Raw genomic sequence first — 5,435 nt, forward strand, 5'->3', positions numbered from 1 at the left:
TTTATTTTCTTTGTAACATTTCGTTATGTATTTCTAAACTATTAGCTAGAGCTAGGGGTGAAATTTTGGTGAATGCATATTATTGTCTTTGATCTTTCATTTTGTTCTTCAATGTTCATCTTCTTACTTGGCTGAAGTACATGTTCTACAAATGATTTTGGTTTGTTAAAGACTTTGATTTATTGTTGACAATTTTGGCACAATAAATGCTTAGATAATCTCTATATTCCAACAACTTATTTTGACATATTCTCTTAAACAATTATCAAGATATATCTTTTAATATATTTGTGATTAATGTTTTATCTTCCATATGAGATCACTCCTTAGTTGATTTTCATATGAGTTAAACTAAAGATCAAGGGCAATTTCTACTCATTTATCCAAAGTGAATCCCCGATGCTCTAGTGTTCGTCTTCGTCGTATTTCCACCAACCGTTTACTACTCATAGACTAGTTTATTTCCTTCCAATTTCCTGTGGTTCGACCTCAGACTTCCGAGATTTACTACTTGCGACAACCTGCACTTGGGTTTGCAACGTTAAAGTTGTAGCACCAAGTATAACATCAAAATCTTTCATATCTAGAACCATTGAGTTTGTTTATATAATCTTTCCATCCAATTCTAAATTTAGGTTCCTTGCTATATAATTTGCATTAAGCACTTTCCAAACGGCAATGACAGTCTTAATATGTTATCAAGGGTTATACATTCTATACTCAACTTTGAAATGAATATCGAAGAAACTAACCAGTGTGTAGCTCCTGAATCAATTAATATAAAAGCAAGCATGTCAGAGATTGATATGATACCTATCACTACATTGTAGTCGAGCTCTGCCTCATTCTGTGCTAAAACAAAAACTCTAGCCTTGCCCATTTTATGATCTTCATCATTCTTAGATTGTCCCTCAATGCAGTCTTTGTTGACGTGTCTAGGCTTACCACATCTGTAATAGACACCTTTTCCTACAAAGCATTCTCCTATGTGAGGTTTTTGACATTTAGGACAAAAGGATCGTGGATTTTTGTCACGGATATTGGCATCTATTTCTATCCTTCCTTTTTTGTTGGAGCCTTTTCTATTTCTTTTGTTATTGTCGTACCATTTGCACTTGTCTAAGGAGCCAGTCTGTTGCTTACTACTTTCACCAGTCTGGTCATCATCAAAGGCGTATACTTGAGCCTTCTCCAGAACTCCCCGATAAGTTCCTAATTGGAATATTGCCACTGTCTTTCTAATGTTAGTTCTCAATCTATGATCAAAGCGTTGAGCTTGTCTCTCCTCTGTGTCCACTAAATAAGGTGCAAATCTGGATAACTCCTCAAATTTCACCCATAATCAGTAAGCATCATGTTTCCCTGCTTCAGCTCAAGAAATTCTGCTTCATTCTTATCTCTTAAAGTAGTTGGAAAGTACTTTGGAAGCACTATCTCTTTGAACTGTGCCCATGTAAGGTTACGATGTTGTTCCTCGGTGTGGGATCTAGTCATTATCTCCCACCAATGAACTGCTCACTTCTCCATCATAAATATCGCACAAAGGATTTTCTGTATGTTGGTGCATTCCATAAATCTGAAGATAGGCAAAGCCATTCTTCAACAGCCAGTGGATCAGGGCCATCTTCAAACACAGGTGAGTGCATCTTGCAAAATTGTTTGATAACTAAAGATGTTCTTGATTTGCCTCGTGGCTATTGAGGTGTGATGTGATCCGGGGTGTGCCACAAATTACCAAATATTTGACGATTGTTGGCAAGAGGTTAATGAACAAATTGAGCCAATTGGAGTCCTTAAAAGCTACCAAACTACATGTTCCAGCCGAAGAGTTCAAAGGAATAAAATCCACAATATTAATACCATAGCAAAGGCGGCTGGGAAGGTTAAAGAAGGCAAGCTGGTGAATTTAATTATCTATAGCCACATGCATGCAAAGACGAAGCAATTTTGGGGGCTATATATATATATATGGTGGCTGAAAATTAAAGATTCATGCTAGGAAATGAGGAGGCAAAAAACAGGTTGAAACAGTTGGTATCAACCAATGGGAGAACGCTAAATTAATTTGGAGATAATTGATTCAAGCGGCAAACGAGAGGAAATACCATGTGCCCGCAAGAGCAAAACTGGCATGCGGTTGCAACACCCCATGCAGGGATCTAGCTGGAAGGAAGTTCATCAACCGTACGACCGCAATAAAATGTTCCATGGAGTCGCATCTCACAAATCAGCGTCAAATTCTTTCCTTTTTGCGCAAGTGACCTAATTATGGTAGAATTCCATAGTTATTGATATTTTCGTAATATTAGGAGTTAAATTATGTTTTTTTTTCTTAGGAGTTTATTTCTATTTTAAAATTATTTTCTTGGGTTTTGTATTTTCTAGTATAAATAGGATTTTTTTGCTACATTGTGAACAAGACTTTTGATAATGAATTATTGAGATTTTCTCATTTCAAACTTTGTTCTTCAATGAACGGGTGGAACTTATGAAAGGATTAATTTCCTTGTGGCGTTCAAATATACCGGGCGCTATTTCGATGTTTTGTAATTAAGTGGTCATTGGTTTAATATACCTTTGGTTGCTTAATTCATTATTTTGGAATTCAAATCCACAAATTCGGATGATATTCAACTATAGTGTGATCAAGAGGTCGATCGTTTCATATAATTAAGTTGCTTGGTTCATTTTAAAAAATAAAGAGTAAAAAATAAGTGTCAAAATTCAAAGTCTAGTCAATATTAAATCAAAATGTCGGAGAAGATGATTCGGCGACTTGAGAAAATTCTTGAGAACATGGAAAATAAGATGGATAGAATTGATGCAAAATTGAATAAATTTCATAGGGATCAATGTGATGAAATGTCTAATATGCGAAGTCGGGATAGATGGGAGCCTATGATTGAAATTCGTAATGCATATGAAGATGAGTTGGTTGATGTTGGAGTATGGGGATTGAGACATAGAGGTGATAGGCTTGGAGAAAAGGATAGGAATTATTGTGAATATGGTGTTGGTCGAAGTCTGATTAATGTAAAAACGGTAATTCCACAATTTAAGGGTAGGAAGGATCCCGAGGCGTACGTGGTGTGGGAAGAAAAATTATAATGGGAGTTTGGGTGCCATTTATTCTGGCAAAGAAAATTGAGGTTAGTTGTGAGCTCATTCATGGATTATGCTTTAATTTGGTGTGATGAGTCGACAACATCTAGGCGACGGTATGGTGAGAGGCTGATTGAGAATTGGGATGAGATGAGGACGATTATGAGGAGACGATATGAACCTAATTATTATTATAGGAGTGAGCGACGTGAGCGGGAATTTAGGGAGGTGTCTAGAAGAACTTATGGGGTTGAGTATCCAATGGAGAAGAAAACATTTTTTGTGAAGTGTACGTGTAGTACATCATATAAAAGTGTTGAGTTAGATTATAAACGGGAATTGACAGAGATTTGTGAAACGATTAATTCTCAAGTTAATCATCCAAAGGAACAAAAGGCGAAAAGGAAAGAAAATTGTTTGGTGGTTGATTGTGAGAAAAAGGAAGAGGAACCACGAGGGAGTGAAAAAGGGGGTCAAGATTGAAAATGAAAAGGGCGAAGTGGTTAAAATGGAAGTGGAGTTACGGGATAAGAATGAAGAAGAGTCTTCGGAGGTGAAAGAAGTGTTGGAAGTGAGCTTAAATGAAGAGTAGCGTGAAGTTGAGGGGGCGTCGGAGAAAATTAACATTTCCCTCCCTCTCTTGAATAATTCTGTTTTGTAGGTTACCGAAGATCTAATTCCAAAAAATGATCATATTGGAGTCCCTTACGAGCCAAGCATTAAGCATCAACTTGTGGATAAAAATCAACAACAATGCCTTGTTTTTGAAATATCATATACACCAGAGATTGAATTTGTGATCCCTGAGGAAGCAACGGAGTTTCAAATGCAATGGAAGGAACTTGTATGCAAGGAACTCATATGCAATGGTTGGCAAGACAAAGATGATTTGAAGGGCTACATTGACACATTGGACATGACATTACCTCAAGTACTAGGGCCAAGTCAAGCAAGTAGAACACATGGATGTTCATCAAATGGGGTTGCTATTGGAGCAATTTAAACTTGCAAGATCAAGTAGTCAAGGCAAGCACACTTTGATCCAAGTACAGGTGATTGGGTTTACTGATGGAAGAGGCGAGTTCCGGTTCAAAAGAGGTCTAAGTTTCATCCAAGAAGTGATGGGCCATTTCATGTGATTGCCATGATCGGAGATAAGGGCTATAATCTAGGCGTTCAAGGTTTGGAATCGAGGTTGAATCCTTTCGAAGATAGATGTGATGATGTGCTTCGGGGTGTGCCACAAATTACCAAATATTTGACGATTGTTGGCGAGAGGTTAAAGACCAAATTGAGCTAATTGGAGTCCTTAAAAGCTGCCAAACTACTTGTTTCAGCTGAAGAGTTCAAAGGAATAAAATTCACAAGATTAACACCTTAGCAAAGGCAGCTGGGAAGGTTAAAGAAGTCAAGCTGGTGAATTTAATTATCTATAGCCACATGCATGCAGAGACAAAGCAGTTTTGGTGGCTAATTTTTGCTGAAATATACGTATATACACACACACACACACACACACACACACATATATATATATATATATATATTGGTGGCTGAAAATTAAAGATTCATGCTGGGAAATGGGGAGGCAAAACGGGTTGGAATAGTTGGTGTCAACCAATGGGAGAAGGCTAAATTCATTTGGAGATAATTGATTCAAGCGGCAAACGAGAAGAAATACCATGCGACCGCAAGAGGAAGATTGGCATGCGGTCGCAACACCCCTTGCAGGGATCTAGCTAGGAGGAAGTTGATCAACTGTGCGACCAAAATAAAATGTTCCATGCGGTTGTATCTCACAAACCGACGCCAAATGCTTTCCTTTTTGCGTAAGTGACCTAATTATCGTAGAATTCCTTAGTTATTGATATTTTCGTAATCTTAGGAGTTAAATTACGTTTTTTTATTGTTCTTATGAGTTTATTTCTATTTTAAAATTATTTTCTAGGGTTTTATATATTCTAGTATAAATAGGATTTATTTGCTACATTGTAGACAAGACTTTTGATAACGAATTATTGAGATTTTCTCATTCCTAACTTTGGTCTTCAAACCACTAATGAAATATAAATTTAGCACTTATTTTTAAAAATTTAGCATTGATTTAAAGTAAATAAATAAATAAATAAAACAAAATTCTAATTCGAATAAAAAAAATGTTATTGATTTAAAATAAATAAATAAAATAAAATTCTAATTCGAATAAAAAAATGTTTTCTAAATAAATATTAAAAGAAAATCTTAAATTCTTGATATAGCAATACGGACTGTGTCAGCAGTCTCAACCTCCAACTCCGGTCCATCAAGCATCCGTAAAAATAATTTAGAATATG

The sequence above is a fragment of the Olea europaea genome, unplaced genomic scaffold (genome assembly GCF_002742605.1).
Source record: "Olea europaea var. sylvestris unplaced genomic scaffold, O_europaea_v1 scaffold452, whole genome shotgun sequence".
In the NCBI taxonomy this organism is placed as follows: Eukaryota; Viridiplantae; Streptophyta; class Magnoliopsida; order Lamiales; family Oleaceae; genus Olea; species Olea europaea.